At 41.2% G+C, this 19797-nt stretch overlaps 2 protein-coding genes across 5 annotated transcripts in view; one reads left to right on the top strand and one right to left on the bottom strand.

The window, feature by feature from the left end:
• The window catches only part of TMCC1 (transmembrane and coiled-coil domain family 1), a 200199-nt gene that overhangs the window by 29923 nt on the left and 150479 nt on the right, over nucleotides 1-19797 (top strand). The gene's annotated exons all lie outside the window — the stretch shown is intronic.
• TRH (thyrotropin releasing hormone) overlaps nucleotides 1-19797 on the bottom strand; it is a 51260-nt gene that overhangs the window by 18215 nt on the left and 13248 nt on the right. Inside the window, exons 2-3 of the mRNA XM_064453381.1 lie at nucleotides 18753-18835; nucleotides 17081-17182 (exon numbers count right to left, since the gene is read on the bottom strand). The gene's annotated coding sequence lies outside the window, so the exon portion shown is untranslated. The remainder of the gene's footprint in view (nucleotides 1-17080; nucleotides 17183-18752; nucleotides 18836-19797) is intronic.

Below are 19797 nucleotides of genomic sequence, written 5' to 3' on the forward strand. Positions count from 1 at the left end.
TCCCTTGATTTCAGGTTCAAGACTGAATCAGGGTTGGGGTTGAGGTAATAATTTCAATGGAGTTATATCATGGATGGATTTACTTTTTTTTTTTTTTTTCATTAAGATAAATATTAAACATTATGAAGCTACAAGTCTAGGGTGTTTTGGGGTTTTTTGCTTATGAATAATAGTTTCTAGTCCGGTCTGGAGTAAATTTCCTATCTGGTAGACAACAGCAACTCCTCTGTTCAGTGGCATTTCTTTCCAGGATTTGGTCTGTAGCAACTGTGGCAGGCTGACAGAGCTAACAAGGTACTTTTCAGAGGACTGTACTTGCTAGTGCTGCTATGCTGTTCAGAGCCCAGTGAAGCAAATGGGAACTATATCCATTATATCATCTTTAGCTGGTATAAATTAATATTGTCCTTGTATTATTAAATTTTCAGCATCCAGATGATGCTGAAAATTTTCCATCCAGATGTGCTTTTCATTCCTGGGGACCTGTTCTGGTTTGGGGTGGGATTTTTTTGTGGTTTTGCTTTGTTTTGTTTTGGGTTTGGGTTTTTTTTTGTTTTTGTTAAATCTCCTCTAAGCAAGAGAAGCCATGGGTTTAACAGGGCTGAGTTGGCACTGACCCGAATGTTTCAGCGCTCTTTTGGGTCTGGTATCAGTTAATATCAGAAAGAGCAGTAAAATAATGTGAGGTTGTGAGAACTGCAATAAAGAGAAGTTGAGTAATTACCTTTGGGGCTATATTAGAAATTAAATGCATGATCCCAAATTGAACATTGCAAGATACAGCTGTGCTTCTCTGAGTGCCAGGAAAGCTCCTCCCAACCGTGACTCCCTCCTTTCTCTGCCTTTCTCTGTATACCTCCTCCTGCTCCCCTTTTGCCTCCTCTCCCCTTGCATTCCGTCTCTGAAGTCAAACCCTGGAGGCAAAAAACAATGCTAGTCAGCCATGTGGCAATAAGCTACCTAAATAATCACAGTACTCAGATTCCAAATTCAATTTTCTCTGAGAGCTCTAGAAGCGTTTATTTGTTCAGGGAAAGGTGAACATAGTAAGAAATATTTTGCTTTGTGGATCAGATCAAATAAAACTAAACTTTTGATTGAAGTTGAGGAAAACTGAAATCTAGAGTGAGAAAATTTAGCAGTGATGAAAGAACAGCTCAGAAAACCCCACAGAATCCCTCAGTGTCAGATGTAAGGCTGACATTGCAGGGAAATTATCAGTTTCTGCTTCATATCTGTGCTTCTTAGACCTCAGTCACTCAAGACAGTCCTTTGGGTGTCTCAGAGTGCAAGAAAAGCTTGAAAATGCAGAAACGGAAAGGGTCTTTCTATACTAAGTTAGCTGCACTTTTCTCCTTTAGAAGTAAATACTGGAAATAGGCAGTGTTAGAAATTAGGTTGAGTATCTTTTAGCAGTGCTTCTTGGGCTGATACCTCTCCTTGTCACACTCACTCTATCAGGAGAGGCACTGATGCCACACTGATGTAAAATAGTTCAATACATAAATCAGATCCCCTTTGGAGGCACACAGAGCTTCATTTAGCAGTTCTTCATCAGGACTTAACGCAGGAAGTGCTGGTTTTGCCCAGTCTAAGGCCGGGATCAGACCCGTAAGATAGCTGAAACAAAATTATACCTGTTAATGATGCTGATATTTGTCCAGCATCGTCCAGCAAAGTCCCTTTGCCTGCACTACTTTATTGCAGCAAAACAGGATTAACATCTATGCAAATATATAGTTACTTTCCACTCAAGCTTGAGGGTTGGTTTCCTGCCTGTAGAATACAGAGGTTGCTTATCTGAAATTTGAAAGAACTATAAAATATTCACTTCTAATATCCTGCGAGCATTTGTGTTAAATGAGTAATTGCTACAAGTCATTAATCAGCCTGGAAAGGATCCTTGTGCTAGTTGTTTTTGCTTTCCCTATTGCTGTAATCAGTTTCCTCCTGATTGCCCGATAATTTGGGTTCTCTAGAGTTTCAGCAGCAACAATCTCAGACAGACTTACACAGAAAACTTAGCTGTTGCAAAGCAGAACAGTACCTGGCAGGATTTACTGCTTTTACAAAAAATGGCTCAATAGCCTAGCTTCCGGTCTTGCATCTGAGTGCTTTAGGAGGAACATATAAACAGATACCTGACATTTACCTGTGCTGCTTCCACTAGATGAGAGTAATTCTCTACTTTTCCAGCTCCTCTAATCATTGCAGGCCCCGTGACTGCCCTGCCTGTGCTCCAGCAAGCTGAAAATGACCATATGGAGTCTGGTTTTACTCCTTGAGGACTTGCTTTTATCAACCTCCTCTTGAACTATGAAGGAGAGAGAATCACCAGACAGGTCAACTTTGATCTTGGTTTCAGTGGGCATCACAGTAATTCCTCAGTGAATGAGAAAACTAAGGCAAACAAGCAGTACATGCATCAAAGGGTGACCATACTTTCAGCTTGAATAGCTTCCTGGCTGTAAAAACATAATAACTGAGCAGGATGATGAGGGAACACACAGATCTACAGTGTGAAAACAAAACCTTGAAAAGGTTATTCTCATGAATTATTCACCTTATAAGAAAGGCCTGGTCCTAATTCACTCAAAACAGGAGCATGCGGAATGGCCAGCAGGTCACAATCACCAGGCAAGACAATTAAGCAGGCATTATTAAAAACTAGTTATTAGGTTCATCCAAATAGTAATTATTAAATTTGAATCAATCTGTGAGCAATTAATAAAATGCAAAATAATTAAAATGGGAGTTAAATGTGAATTTAACCACACCTTACCATTTAAAACCTGCTTCTCAGATTACTGTTAAGAGGACATTCAAGCATGCATGAGTCTGTGCAGTGTTACATGGTTCTTGTTACTAAGCAAAGGGATTTAGCAATCCTGGATGTTAAGGCGTAATGCAATTCCTATCTGGCAGACAGAGTTGAATTGCACCTCCGTTCACACCGGCTCAACCTGAGACTTATGAATGTGTATTTAATATTTAATCATTGAGCACTTAGCACAACATACCGCTTAGAAAGTACTACCAAAATAAAAATATTTAGCATAGTATGGGGAATACTAAGACACTTTGTAATAATTTACAGTTTATAATTTCAAAATCTCAAAATACTTCCCAAACACGTAACCATGCATGGAAGCTAAGGATTTATACTTGGGTTCACAAGTGATAGGCCCATTAGAATTTCACAGGGATGTGACTGTAGAGTAAGAATAAGACTCTCAGTACCAATGAAAATAGCTGAATACTTGCTGGGTTTGTGCTGATGTGGGAGAAGGGCGCACAGGTGACTACAAAGCAGTTCTACTGGAGAGGCAGTAACTTTTAGGGAAACATAGCAAACAGGTGGGCAATGGTAACCTCCAAATGTCTGTAAGCATCACATCCACTCAAGCTGAAAGAGTATTTTTCCATTACCTAAATATAAATAAATAAATCTGTTTCTGATATATGGCTGCCTATGATAGCTCCACCCTTCCCCTCCTATTTTATTTTTTATTGCATTTTCGGATATCAACAGATGTAATTTTCAGTGCTGAGCCTCCAAATGATTTGAGCCAATATTTCTCTGAATTATTTACAGGCATGGAATAAGAGGTATCTACATAACTTGAAACTGCAATGAGCTTTTCTAGAAATGCACTTCATGCCAAGAAAGATATAATAGGAGACTCTGTTTCGTTCTTCGCATCAAATTACTGCTTTTTCCTGCTTTCAGTGTACTGTACTGTCCAGCTTCTGTAGTTCCTGAATCTCAGCAGAGTTCACAAGGATGACTGAATTGGTTCTTTCAGACTGGAATCTTTAACAGTCCACTATATCTATTTAGCGATGAAACCAGCAAATCAGTAATATTCTTATCTTCCTGAGAAACCCAGCTTATGGTTTTTCATTAAGCACATTGATTGGTGTTCTGAATGGGATTGGATTATTATTTTTTTTAATCACAGGTTGTTTTCAGATTAGATTCAAGCATCAAATATTCCTTTATGTGCAATCTAATGGGAACCCCCCCAACAAAATTCAAAAATTTCTGAGTTAGATTTGAACAAAACAGGTCAGGAGCCAGAGCCGAATAGTTAGATTGGCACACTGTACCCAGGCTAGATAGCCCTGCTGTCTACTTCTTCCAAAGCAAGTATTTTTGTGCCGTATGAACATATAAGAGCATATAAACTTGTAGAGCATTTTAAGCACACAATTTCACATGTCTGAGGATGTTTCAAAGTTCATGAGATGTGCAATAAGCCAAGATAGGTTCATTTGCACGTGAACTTGCCAACCACTAATGGCATACTCAGGCTGATTAAAGCCTTGCAATGTCAGATCTAAGATATCTTCTCAAGTATGAAGATCTGATTCATTTCTCATCTGGAGACACCTGGGATTCATAAGGTAGATCCTTCATGGACAAGGTCAGTAGACCTGAATTGAGAACTTGATATGATCACTTCACATGGTAAGAGGTCTGGAGAGGCCCTTTTCTCCCAAACTGTGCAAGTTTTCCTTGCTTTCAGGATACTCTCTTAGTGTGGGTCTGCATTTGCACAGAAGCCCTTACAAGAGCAGCCTCAGCACCATCACTTAAGGGGAACAGGCAGATTGGCTGACAGAGATGGAGTTTACCTTTCCCAAGCTGCTGTGTTGTGGCCTCTTTGTAGTCTGGTCTTTTTAAGGGCAGGCGACTCCATGGCTTTGCGAGAATGCAGACTATTGTTGGAAGCAGATATCAGGTTCCTTTTTAGCTTTTTATTCCAGTTTCATGTTCAGCCAAATGCATGGAGCTTTCTGCCTTGTTTCCAATCAGTTTGTGTGCCTTACTTGACAGATTATTTTTTAAAATTCTCTGTACCACACTCTAAGGGTGATTTTAAAATGTCAGGCAACAAATTAAACTGATGCTTCCACAGAATTTCTAGAGCTCTAGTTATTGAGAAGGAAGAAGGCAGCATGTAAATTGGTAACAAATGAAAATGGGAAAGAACATAGCAATAAACCCAAGGCAAAGCTGGGCCCCATTGCTAAAAGTTAAGGTTTAGTCTGTCTAAAAATTAAGTTAACATCGTGCTAAGGGAGTATATCCATGTCCCATGAAAGAACCCCATTAACTTTTACAAATTCACACCCCTGGAAAAGAAATGCATTCAAGAGCAAGGATGAAAGGGGTTGGTTCACCAGTAAAGTTATTTTTGCCAGATATTCTTTACAATATAGTTCCAGATTACCTGAAAGTCTGGCATATTTTTCTAAGAGAACCTGGCTGCATATTTCTTGGTTGTAACACTAATGTGTTTGCATTAGAAGTAGTCTTGAACTAAAAGTCATGATTTAAACCTTCTGAATTCAGGAGTGTTCACAGTTGATCTCCAGATGTTCAGGCTCATACTCATACTGGGTCTGTGCTTTGTATAGGCTCTTTCTGTTCAGTTATTAATTAGCAAAAATGCAGGAATTGAGCCTTGTCTGAGTTGACCTGAAAACACCTATTAACACAGAGGAGCTCAAGTAATGACTTATTTTTAGCCTCTTGTATTCTGAGCATACCCCTACTTGTCACAGTGGAAGGCCATGTGCTCTTTTCTTCCTTCATTTGATTATCATTAGTCTTGCTAATTGCACAGGCACAGTTTTTCCACAGTGGGATGTTACAGCTGTCAGCCAAACCAAGTATGAATTAGAAAGTCTGCTTACAGTTTGTTTGGCTACTTTTGCAGCTGTCAGCATTATTGCTTAAAGACAATAGGGGTAGGAATGTGCCTGCCTCATCTGTGTGGCTTGCTTTGTTTAAAAAAGTTTCTTATTGCTTCAAGGAACTGTGTTTGCTGTTTATTAAGAACAATATTAGCAATATTGTTCTTTCTATGCAATGTAATATTGTTACACCAAGCTTCTGAGAGAACATGTATCATTTAAGAATATTTTACTTTAGTTACTGGTTTTGTCATGGAATAGGTTAAAATGCAAAAAAGCTGACTGTAAAATTCAGAAGTGAACATCAGTTCCTCCAGCTGAGGATGTATCCTCACATCTGGGTGAGAGTTCTGCTGTTTAATTGGTGTAAAGCTTCTGGGGGGAAAAGCTGTCATTTATTTGGGAGTCTCAGAAGACTACAGTATAATGAAAGGCACTGTAAAAGGGCAGTAAGAGCAAAAGAGCTCCACAAAAAGAGAGCAGAAAAGTTTCTAATTAGAAGGCAATGAGAGAATTACTGTAATCCAATTAACTGTACATAAGAAACAGGTTATACTAACCTGTATCTGAGCTGTGTGAATATAGTTGGCTCATGTGTGATGCCATGTAGATATAAACAGGATGCTTTGAACTTTTATTTCAGCCCACTGTGAAGTTTTTTAGCCTGATCACCATATCTTCACAGTTTCCATATCCTGGCAAAACATAGAATCATAGAATCATTAAGGTTGGAAAAGACCCTTAAGATCATCGAGTCCAACTGCTAACCTGATATGATATAGAATGCTTTGGGTTGGAAGGCGCCTTTAAAAATCATCTCATCCAACCACCTGCAATGGGCAGGGACATCTTTCACTGGATCAGGTTGCTAAAAGCCCCATCCAACCTGGCCTTGGACACCTCCAGTGACAGGGTATCCACATCTTCTCTGGGAAACCTGCTCCAGTGTCTCATGACCCTCATTATAAAAATTTTCTTCCTATGTCCAATTGAGATCTACCCACTTTCAGTTTAAAACCATTGCCCCTTATCCTGTCACTACATACCTTGGTAAAAAGTCTCTTTCCATCTTTCTTATAAGCCCCCTTTAAGTATTGAAAGGCCACAACAAGGTCTCCCTGGAGCCTTTTCCTCTCCAGGCTGAAAAACCCCAAGTCTCAGCCTTTCCTCACAGGAGAGGTGTTCCAGCCCTCTGATCATTTTCATGGCCCTCCTCTGGACCCACTCTAACAGGTCCATGTCCTGCTTGTACTGGGGACACAGATCTGGATGCAGTGCTCCAGGTGGGGCCTCATGTCAGCGGAGAAGGAGGGGAGAATCACCTCCCTTGATGTGCTGGCAACATTTCTTTTGATGCAGCCCAGGATACAACTGGCTTTCTGGGCTGCGAGTGCACATTGCTGGCTCATGCCCAATTTTTCATCCACCAGTATCTCACAGGGCTGCTCTCAGTCCATTCATCCTCCAGTCTGTATTGATACTGGGGATTGCCCTGATCCAGGTGCCGGACCTTGCACTTGGCCTTGTTGAACTACATGAGATTCACACTGGCCCTCTCCGTAAGCCTGTCAAGGTCCCACGGGGTGGCATCCCTTCTCTCTAGAGAACTGAATGCACCACTCAGCTTGGTGTCATCCGCACAGTTGCTGACGATGCACTCAGTCCCACTACGTGTGTCATTGATGAAGATATTAAATAGTACTGGCCCCAGTACGGACCCTTGAGGGTCACGACTTGTTTCTGCTTTCCACTTGGACATCGAGCCATTAACTGTAAGTTTTCGGATGCGGCCATTCAGCCAATATCTTGTCCAGCTAACAGTCCATCCATCAAACCCATCCACCTCCAATTTAGCAGCAAGAATGTTGTGGGGGACCATATCGAAGGGCTTACAGAAGTCCACGTAGATGACATCCATAGCTCTTCCCTTGTTCACAGATGCAGTCACTCCATTGTAGAAGGCCACAAGATTAGTCAGGCACGATTTGCCCTTGGTGAAGCCATGTTGGCTGTCTCTGATCTACACACATATATATATATATCCCATTCTTTACTCAAGGAGTAATAGAACTCCTTTATAGGGAACAAACACAAAGGGAGAACATGCACTGTAATGATGAGGTCTTCCTTTCTCCAGAAGGAGAATGTAGAGACGCTGTGGCATTATACTGTCTAAAGAGCTTTTTCTCACCACTTTAGTCTCCAGTAGTCTGTCGCACTCTTCATTAATAAAATCCATTATCAGCATGATTTCTCAGGCTCACAGGCAAAATGAAAAATAGTGAGAATTTCATCTAAACCTGATTGAAAGTAGTGGATTATTGAACTACCTCTGATTTTAATGAGCATTTAAATCTCTGGTGTAACACTGTTGGCAACTTCAACAATCAATTCCCCAGCTATATAAGAAAGCCTCTGCCAGTCAGATAAATGAAGAGCTTCATAAACTCATTCAGTTCAACATCAGATGTCATTAAGTTGACTAGAGTCACACATATGAGACTGCTGTACCTTCAGGCTATTCTTTTAAATCCATTTAATTTATTTTCTCTGTGAAATCTATACATATAAGCTCCAAGTCCAGCCTGAATCAGACCAGATATGGATACAAAGTGCTTTTATTACTGGTCAGCGTAAAGGCTAAAATATTTTATTCCTTCTTCACCATATTGGAAATCATTTATTACCTGAGTAGATCACAGGCACTCTGGAACAAAATACACTGAGGATGCAATGAAGACATGTTTCTGCAGACTTCACTGATGATGTGCACTTAAACTCTAAGCCAGCATTTCCAGGGTTCTCCATAGTCATAGGTTGGCCACTGTCAGGAAGACAGGATCACCTTCTAAGTCTGTTCACAGCCAGATAATCCTTTTGGTGCACCTTTGGGCTTGACTGGACATGGCAGCAAATCCCATGGGGGAAGGGGAAACAGAATGTTGAGCTTAAACAGAGTTCAAGAGCCATTAATGCCTTTTGGTGCACTCCTGGCCCAGACAACTGAGAAATAGTTGCACATCCTGCTCTAAGCTATCTATCTGTAGGCAATTTAGGATCCCTTCCTTACAAGACTCATTGACCTGTGTGTGTACATCAAAGTTGTAAGACACACTCCAAGCAAGGTCTTCACCCACTTGTTGAAGAAGTAATTCTAACTCCAAACTGACCTAAACGTGACTCTGTCCACATAGCAAATAGTAGTGGCACAATTTACATAAATCTGGAGCCGTTTCACCATTCTACATGCCCTAGCACTCCAGTTTTATAAGTAGTGTGAAAATCACGGCCTATCTGAAACCTGTCTAGAACAGAGCAATTTTGCAGTGTCACCTTTATATTACCAGTAAAAGTCATTTGAATGAGCCACATTCTGGTACCTTGTTTTGTCTGAAAGCATGGTCCTGTTATCAAAGGAGGAATCTGTCAGAAACATTGTGATCTCCTCGAAATTTCAAGTATATGCTGGGATGTAGAGCTTACAAATTGTAATAGGATCACAGAACAGCTGAGGTTGGAAGGGACCTCTGGAGGTCATCTGATCCAACCCCCCTGCTCAGGCAGGGCCACCCACAGCCAGCTGCCCAGGACCACGTCCAGGTGGCTTTTGAATATGGCCAAGGATGGAGACTCCACAACCTCCCTGGGCAACCTATGCCAGTGCTCAGTCACCCTCAGCGTGAAAAAGTGTCTCCTGATGTTCAAGGGAACCTCCTGTGTTTCATTTTGTGCCCATGGCCTCTGGTGCTGTCACTGGGCACCACTGAGAAGAGCCTGGCTCCATCTTCTTTGTACCCTCCCTTTGGGTATTTACACACATTGATGGGCTCCCTCCTGAGCCTCCTCTTCTCCAGGCTGAACAGTCCCAGCTCTCTCAGCCTCTCCTCACAGGAGAGATGTTCCAGTCCCTTCATCACCTTCATGGCCCTTTGTTGGACTCTCTCCAGTATGTCCATGTCTCTCTTGTACTGGGGAGGCCAGCACAGGTCACAGCACTCCAGGTGTGGCCTCACCAGTGCTGAGTAGAGGGAAGGATCCCCTCCCTCGAGCTGCTGGCCACGTTTTGCCTGATGCAGCCCAGGATACCATTAGCCTTCATTGCGGCAAGGGGATGTTGCTGGCTCATGTTCAACCTGGTGTCCACCAGGACCCCTGGGTCCTTTTCTGCCAAGCTGAAAAGATATCCCCGTATGCGTAGTGAATCTCTTTGTGCTAGAATTTCATGTAGTACTATGAAATCAGAAAGTCTTTTTGTGCACCATGATAAACTCCTTAGTTTCCTATTAAGACAAAAGCATATGCCTGTTAACTGAAGTTTATTGCTTGCTGTGCAGTGAATAACTCACTTGTAACACAAATTGACTCACTATGTGATTGAGTTAATTTATGTTTCATACACAGCTGACTGCACTCCATATGCATCTTGAGCTCTGTACTCTCCACTGCTGTTAGAAAGGAGTCTGTGTGCAGGAATAGGCAAAGGATGGGGCAAGAATCTCACAAAGGCTTAATCAAACAATATTATATCACCTCATTTGGATATGGAGCTATTTCTTTGAATTGCGCATCAGTCTACTCAATTGAATTTGCATCGCAACTGTCATTGTTCAGTGGACCATTTATTCAACAGGTAAGAACATGTAGATTTCAAGAGATAAATTTAAACAGAGAATACTTCTATTTACCCCAACCTTGAATCACCCACTTACTTTGCAAGGTCTTTCTTTCACACATACACAAAGTGCAGTATACGAGCACTTTCTGTGGTGTTGGCATACTTTTACTGTCTGCATTTTAATAATATTTAGTGCTTAAGTCGCTCTTTCCAACTCTGGTTAGGAAGTACTTTTCCATTTTGGTGGTGGGGAAACTGAAGCACAGAGAACTCAATAGCCATCCAGAATTCCACAGTAGGATGGGATGCAGCTGAGCCAGGAATATAGGCTGGTGTGCTTAAAGCTGAAGTGTTTTGTCATACAACTGAAAGATCTACAAGAATGCATAACCTCTCTTCAACTGTAGTAATTCAGTAGCAGTCAATCACGTTTCCGTGTCATGCTAACAGGCCAATGGTCTACGCTGCCTCATTCTGTCCTTGTAAAGAAATGTTCTTCTAATTTAGAAGTGACCATGGAGTCAAGAGACAGCTGCAAGAAAAGGCATTCCTACCTGTATATTTTTAGTCATTAACTAGCATTTCTCACAGGGAGTTCCCAAGTCAGTGGAAGAGACCTCTTTTAGGTTTGCACTCATGAACCATCACTGTTGAATGAAGAGCTAGTGCAGCACTTGTCTGACAGCATTATCATGTTAAAGCAGGCAAAAGAGAAGCTTGACCACTTGATTTTCTTAGTGAGAATGGCATGTACCTGTGCTTCGTATTCCTGGAATTCTCATCCTGCATCTTGCACTTCTGCTAATTCTAAGGAAAGATTAAGTGCATGATAAATTTTAAGATTTAAGTTCTCATTGGCATGCAGTGGCTCAAGTTTTATGAAGCACAGTTCATTCCTATTGTCTCTATAGCAGGCAGGTGCAAGAGCTTTCAGCTGTGCGTGTAGTGTTTTGACCCTTTCTCCCACATGAAATTCCTGATAATTCAGTTGCCTTGGGTTGATTTTACTCCCTTGACTCAGAAAAAGAGTTTCGTGGTTTGTTATGAAATTGTCTGAGCCAACAGGGAAAATGTGCAGATTCTCCCCGTAATTCTTCCTGCTGGCGGCGCCCCCCGCCCCGGCTGACTACGCCTTCTGGGCTACGCAGTGCCTGGGGAGGCATTCAGATATTATGGCAATGAGATCCATGCCCCAGCCACCTGTAGTTGCTTAAGTTACCCCAGAGGCTGTGAACATGTAAACATCATTCAGCACGGCATGAATCGGGTTAAAGTCATAAGTGCCCGTCTAGTAACCTGTCATGACAGGAGCTCTGGCATGTCCCAAATGTAATTTCTTTTGCTTGCTTTGCTTGCAGATTCTCATACTGCACAAGATAGTTGGTAGACATGGAAGCAGCTATACAAATGGTGTAGGCATAGTCCTCTCCTAGCTCTGAAGAGGGAATACATTTCAGCATTGTCTAGTACAGACTCAAAGACAACATGGATGGAGAGCAAAAGAATATGTCCAGACAGACAATCAGCTATTGCTCTGGGCTGCATCTATCAGGAAGTGTTGAGCAAAGCCATGAGGATGAAATACAGGAGCCCTAGGGTTATAAGTACTCTAGGACAGCTTTTGTGAATGGGGCATCAGTAGTGTTATTATTTGTGTGGGTCCAAATATGACTTGGACTTTACCCAGAAAGGATTTACATTCCTCTGTTCTAATGCCAGGTTTTATAAGGCAGCTGCTTAAGCATACAAGTGCAAATATGCATGGTCCGCTTTGCCCTGCTATAATTCTCATGTTTCCCCAGGAAACCTGTTTTAACGTGCTTCTATTTAACATGTGTGAATTGGTTAATGGTGTGTAAGTGAGATTATGTGCAAATATTACCTGTGCAAGCAATAGAGACAATCATAAAAGGTGTTTCTTACTGCAACTCTAGGCTAGCATCTCATTTTAGTAAAATTAGAACATATTTCCAATAGCATGTATGATTGGCTGAGGATCTGGCTAATTTGGAGTTTCCCGTATTTATGGCACAAGTTAATTTCTTCTCATTTTTACCATTTTAAACTACACTGTTATGACCTTTAGTCATTATTTCATTCAGAACTATGTCTTTCCTTTAATTTAATTTAAATAAAGCACAAGCTTTTAAGAAAAAAAAATTTTTTTCTTTGTAACACAGAGCATCTTCATTTGCATCCTGACCTTTTCTGACTGTTCTTCTTTAAAGAATCTTGATTCACATTAAAAATGAAAGCAAAAGCCAGAAGAAAGCTGTTTTCACATTATTTCACACATAGGCTGATTTCCAGGCAGTCGTTCCCAGACACATGATGACTGTTCCATCAGCACACGGTGAGAATCAGAATCATTTATTTGGAGATGGAGAGCATGTAGCCCAAGTACAAGAAGTGCTTTATCAAACCAAATTTTATTCTGTTTTATAAACACTCCTGAATATTCATTACTTTTTTAAAATGGAAAAATAAAACCTGAGGGCATAAAATTTGAGCTGAAGGCTGGTGAAAAAATCAAGTAGTAGGAGTCCCTCTACTGCAGTGGACTAAACTGGACTGAAATTGATTTGATTACTCTGAGAACAGCAAATCATCAAAACGTAGTGACACTGTTGCTTTCATAACACTAGAGATGAACCCAAACCATGGCCTTGAGCATATACCTGAGATTTGAAGGTATTAAACCCCCATATCTGACACATCCCTAAAAATGTGTAGAGGATATAATTTGTGTCCTCAAGGTCAGTTATTATGACCAGAAGCTGAAGAACAATTTTTTGTTTTGCAAAAACCAAAAGAATTTCAAGGTACAGTAACTACTGGCAACAGCTGTGACCCGTTGATGGGGACAGGGTTTGGTTGTCAAAAGATCTTGCACTGTAATTCTGGCTTTGCCTTTTTACCTTGAGGATACTAATAATAGCAGTTGCTTCAGAGATGTTCTGGAATCATAGAATCATAGAATGTCCTGAGTTGGGAGGGACCCACAAGGATCATCGAGTCCAACTCCTGTCCCTGCACAGGACACCCCAAATTCACAGAATGTATCTGAGGGCCTTGTCTAAGTGCTTGTTGAATATTACCAGGCTGGTGCCGTGATGCCTCCCTGGGGAGCCTGTTCCAGGGCTCCACCACCCTCTGGGGGAAGAACCTTCTCCTAATGCCCAGCCTAACCCTCCCCTGGCACATCTCCCTGCCACTCCCTTGGGTCCTCAGGAAGGTTTAGGGTAAGTGGCCACTACAAACTATTTGTGTTCTTCATAGTGAAGACAAAATAAATGGGATTTTAACTTAGATTAGATGCTGAAGTTCGTGTTCACAGATAAGTCTGAAGTTCTATGACCTACTCAAAATACCTGTACACTTGTTAGTGTGGGTGAAACTCAGTGAAGAGAATGGCTGATTTTCAAGTATAAGCATGCATCCCCTAATGTTTAACATAGGTGAAATGGCATGTCCTGGAGCACTGGACAAAATAGCATAGTTAAGCTTCACTGAGTAGAGCTAAGCTAAGGCGGCGGACAAGTGACATAGGGTATCTCTACTCTAGCATTTCAGTTCAGGTCAGGAGTGCACTTTTGAAGCAAAGTTCCCAATCATGTCCACTTACAGCACCTGGATCACGTTGCAAAGCACCAGGACACAAAAGGAAAGCTTTAATTTCCTGCCTCCTCATAGCTTTGAATTCTAAAAACTGAATTATCCACAGACCGAGTGCTCTTAAAGGAGTCCTGCTTTCCTCTAGAACTGCCTTGGCATTTGCAGCAAAGAAAGAGTACTGTTTTGCACTTCAAGAAGTTGAGAACATTTGGTAAGGAAGTTAAACACACCTCAGCATCTCCTGCTATATTAGCTATGAGCTGCTGGCACTGTTCAGTATCATGTGCTGTGTTGCTGCTGAAGCCAGAGGTGCTCAGAGAATGGGTCAGCAAGCGACAATCAGTAACTTACTGCAGGCACTGAATTCTGAGTTATGAAATGTGTAGATATTAATAGAGTTAGTATTTGCTCACAACCCAGCAAATAGCAAAGATTGCACAAGGCAGTACTTGAAGTGAAAGGAAGAGTTGTCTCCCAGCTTGGCAGGAGCTAGGCTGCCGCCAGGCTTAGGAGATGGGACCAAAGCAGGGGTTGCTGGATCAGTGGAATGTGGGAGCTGGGACCAGCCGCCTCTCACAGAAGTAAAATCTTGCTTCTGGCTTCTTCTGAGTTCTTGCTTCAGGACTCAGGTGTGTATCTTTAGGATTGTGTTGTTGAAATGACAAGTGATAAGAATCATCTAGGCATGCTAGGGAGCATATACACGGTAAAGAGGTTGGTCCAAGTGGATAGCTGTGAGTTATAGCTGGTAATACTGTATTTAGATAGGGACATCTTGAAATGTACTCACAAAAGCTTTAGCATGGGAAAAAAAACAAGGGAGCTGTGAACTGAAGAAATGCATCACTTTGGGACAGATAAATCCTTGAAGTAATGCAGATGTGGGTAGCTGACATTGGAATTTTAATCTGTTTTATAAGGGATATTGAAGGCAAGGGGGCCTAGGAGAGCCCCTAGTGCCAGATGCCTGTGACTTAAGGGTAAATGTCCCTTTTACCTATATTACTGTAGACGACCCTCATAGTTTCTGATCTGCAACGGTATTTAGAAAAATGACCAGCAGTAGGAGTCTGTGCGGACACCTTGTCTATATGCTGGACGTCAGCCTTCAGCCAGGGGAAATCAGCATAGCTATGTGAAAGCATCAACATTACTCCTGTGCTTACTGTCTCTGTGAATAGGGAACACGAGCAGCATAGGAAGTGTATTTATACAAATGCTTGTTATGAATGGAAAAGACCTCTAACACTTCTGTCCTGTTCTAATGGATAGCACGCTATGACTATCTTAATGTTCTCTCCTTTGAGGACTCAATTACTTGCGTATTACATGTTCATTTGAGGATTTAATTGGCTTTTAGATTCTGGTGATGGGAACAACATTTCTGAAGGCACCTTCCAGAGAGACTTTGGTTTCAACCTTCCCAAGATGTTGGCATAATTATGTTTTTCTGCCCATAGAAATGGAAGGGGCTTTTACAGATCCCTGCAGCTAATCTGTGCAGCTATTGTGAAATGTCCATACATGAGGATTTTTCTGGGTTGATTCTTCTCCAGGGTCCTTGCAGATGCTTTTAACAAAGCAAAGCGACTAGGCCCAAACTTCTTAATTCAGTGGCAATCCTCCTGGTTCTCGGGAGTGCGAGAGTTTACACCTGACTAGTTCAAACTCTTACTTTTTTATTCCAGTAATGTTGACACAAGCCCTGTAGCCTGTCTAGCAACAGGGACAGAACATAAATAACAGTTTCTGCTTTTAAAGAGACTCAAACATCCAACAAAGGAAAAACAATCAATGACCATTTAGATGTTTCTGACTGAACAAGATGTCTTTAAATTAAGTCTCACTACTTCTCATACAAGACTTAAAAATAAGAACACTCTGACTTCCTAATTTAGCCACTAAACAGCAGAGAAATCAGTTTTATTGGGTTGTTTGGCCAGGTGACAGGCCATGTATTTCCACCACAGTTCTTTGTCAGGGAAGCATTTTTCCTTAGGGTATTTGTCACAGTGAACAGACTATCTTTATGGGAGCCTAAGAACTGAGGAGAAAACTAAAATACTCAATTGGCAGCAGTTGATTATAATTCTCAGATTATCTTTGTTCAAGGGACTAATGAGTTTTGTAACTAATTTCTGGTGCAAGGGACAGAGCACAGTCACACAGCTGGAGGCATAGAGGGTAGAATTGGGTCAGCCTGGTTTTAGATCAGCATCAGCTGGGTCACTGTTGAGCATAATCAGATCTAATTGCAACTAATCATTGAAAAAGACAGTCTCATTCCTCTTTCTTCCTATCCACACCATATTCTTGCTTGCAGAAATTGCAGGGACTGTTCAGCCCCAGTTGGTTTAATTCAGCATACTGATCAAATGGATCAAGAAGGGTCAGAACTTCTTGGCTAGACATTCTCAGGACAAAGACTGAAATATTTACTCTGCCTTCATCCTGATGTAATAAGACCTGCTCTCAGTGCAAATAATTCTAGGATTGCAACAAATTGTGTGGTTGATCTGTGCTTATTTTATTAAGGGCAGGGACTACTTTTATCTGCTTATTTAGAAAAGAAAGATCCCAAACATTTATTCAATTACTGCTTGCCTGAGATAATTCCAGGGCCTCTGGGGCTGCTCTGTGACATTGCTCTTCACAGGATGCTTCCAGGTAGAATTGGAACACAACTCAATTATGTTTAACCTTGATGAGGTAGTGAAGTGTGTAGTAAATATTATTGTTTCATTAGCAGCTCTGCATTTAATTTAGATATGTATTTCTGCACAAATGAGAAAATTTTGCACTCTTTAGTGATAGTACTACCCCATGTAATAATTATAGTTTGTACCCCAAGCCAATCACTCTGACAGTGTAGGCCAGCCCTGCAAAGCACTCAAGCCCTGAGGTAGGGAGGGGAAGACTAAATGAAACGGACATATGGGGAGCACATCTCAGACAGCCTTTAGGTATTTGTTGGCAGAAGGAAATATCTTTTCTGATTCTGTCTTTGGCATGGGTCACACCACCTGCAGGCAGTTTGTAGCTGGATTTTTGCCTGCTATCTCTTCTTCCTTATCCACAGGCAACGTGATGACCAAGCAAGGCCAGTGACTGTTGAGCCAGAACTCTGTATTGGAAGGAGACAGTTACCTTTCAAACTGCAATGCCTTTTCTTTTTCTGTCCTTAGATTGGTCTGGGAGCTGATGCTTCATAGCTGATAAACTCCCTCTTGAAGCTGTTGTATCAGGCACCTGAAAACATCACACCAATTACCTGAGTGCTGTTTTTTTAGCAATCATCATTTTATCAGAAGAAAATCCAAATTCTTTTCAGGCACTGCTCTTTCTGCTTTGATAACAACACACTATTTGCAGTTGTAGGGTGGTTCAAACAAAGAATTTCTGAGAGCAGAAAGATTTTTGCATGCAGACTGTGTCTTACAGAAGCTAGACAAAAGAAGCAGCCTAAATCCTTAAATGGGGTAGATCACAATAAGGAAAAATTATTTGTGATAAGTCATTGCTGTATCCCAGCTACTTCTACGCTGACAACTCCAAAGAACTATTCACATTGCTTTTGGGGATGTTCCTGGGATCTTAGAGTCTGGCACAACATGAGAAGTGATCTTCATGAGGTTTTCTGAGTGAACTGGTTGACTTCTAGCCTTTCCCAACATTGGCATAGCTTCCTGGAAGCCAGCAGCCACAGGAGGACATGTGGTGTGGCCTGTTGTGGCTTGGAAATGATGACTGCAACTTGCTGACTGCATTGTCATGTGCCATACTGTTGTTTATGTGCAGTAGCCGTGCTCCTGTGCATGGTGCTGTACCAACATGTAAAACAGTATCACTCAGATGATGTTAGCTGTAGCATTTCATACAAGCTTAATTTCTCTCTCAGAGGTAGCTTTGGCCTTTGTTTGTGTCTAATTTATGTCCTAGTTTACTGGCTTGTTCTCCTCTCAGTCATGGCTCTTGGACACAGAAAGGAAAATGTCAGCTTTGCAGTAACTTTTTATGTGAATCCACACTAAGCAATAAAACAGTTTCTTCCATTTTCTTACCTGATGGGTCAAATGCCTGTTTCTTTTAGGTTTTAATTAAAAGCTCCCTTATTAATCAAGTTGTTAATGTCTACTGCTCTTCATAACTGTCGACCAGAGGATGGTGGGCATAGGAATTCACTCGTGTGTAGGGAGATTACAAAACAATTTGTAGGGATGCCACTGGCAATCTTAGCACCTCATAGCACACAGTTAGTCATACAGTACTGTCGTAGACCAGTGGTCCATCAAATCCAATCCCTTGCCTCCAGCATTGCACAAGATGTGCTGGTGTACTTTATTTACTCTGTTCAGAAACATTAACGCTCTTTAACAAAAATGTCTTACAAGTGCCACAGTGGGGATACATGAGAAGATGTATTTTCTTCCCACTCACATGGAATTCTCTAGTCAACAGGCTTACTAAAAACTCCGCTTCATCCCAATGCCTATCCTCCTAGCCTCTGGCTTCCCTTGAACATCTGTTGAAACAGATGTCTCTTGGACTATATCCAGACAGATAAGCAGACTGCAGTCCCAAAGACCAAGCATATTTCAAAGGTGAACATGCTGTGAATATCCTGGCAGTGAGCTTCTCTCTTCCAGTTTCATCCTATAAGTGATGGTAGTTGTAGTGAAGTAATACAGGGAGAGAAGTGACTTCTTAACAGGGTTGGAAGATGTAAGCGGGGCTTTATATATCAAAGTCTTACTTCTACAATACTTGTATACTCACACAGTGAAATAGGAAATGGTGGAACTACACGCTCTCCACTTACATTGCGTGGCTCGCATTTTCAGCAGGAATTCATCCCATCTTTTTTTTTTGTTTGGGTATCTCATTATAGCTTCTGGTTCTGACCTGAAATAAACCATAAGCACTAGTATTAGGAATGAAAACTTTTAAAAAAAATCTCTTGGACCTGCAACTCATTTGACAAAAGGTGAGCTGCCAGGTTGCTCTCATAAATATCAAAAAGTTAAATCCGGTATGGAAATAACAGGCAGAGTGATTAAGAATTGATTTGCAAAGCAAGGATTACAAACTTGTTTGTTTTCTCACACCTGCTCTCCATTTCAGCAGTACAACAAAGCAAGGCGTATTTAATGCACCTTTCCCCTAATTGGATAATGCACTCAAGGGACTATGATCAGCTGAGGCTTTTAACATCACACCACCATTTGCCCAATTATACCTAATGACAACACATTGTTCCTGCAAAATGTGTCTTTATTCCTTGGTAGGTTACATTTCCTTTCAGCCTTTTACCTATTGATCCAGCAGTACCTCATGTAGAACAAAATTCTTTGTTGGCAAGTCTTGTTTATGAGACCAGAAAAATCTTTTATGTCATCTACCCAATGTCTGACCAAGTCAGCGAGACAAAAAGCTTGTTGTATGGAGCATGACAAATTTTAGCTATCTTTGTAAAACAAAGCAATAAACAGAATGTCTGTATGGTTTGGGCTATACAGATAATTCGCGTTCTGTGTTCACTATTTCTTTGTGTACTTGCTCCTTTGATTTCATAAAGCATCTTCAACTATGTGAAGAAGGTCCCTGCACTACATAGCACTTAGAGTAAATGATAGTTTTAATCTTGTACTCCAAGTAGGTATATACTCACTTCATTACAAAAAATGACATGTTTGCTGAGCAAAGCTGCAGCGTCATGAAGCTTGAGGCATATTTACTCCCCTCTTTTTGTAGGAGTGGAAGAGCTTGAAGAAGGCTGGTGAAATGATGTATCCCTAAATAAAACATTTGTGTCTGTCTGCTCTGAGCATTCATAAGTACAGGCTGATAAGTAAGGGCAGGGTTGG

Source organism: Phalacrocorax carbo, chromosome 6 (genome assembly GCF_963921805.1).
Source record: "Phalacrocorax carbo chromosome 6, bPhaCar2.1, whole genome shotgun sequence".
Classification (NCBI taxonomy): domain Eukaryota; kingdom Metazoa; phylum Chordata; class Aves; order Suliformes; family Phalacrocoracidae; genus Phalacrocorax; species Phalacrocorax carbo.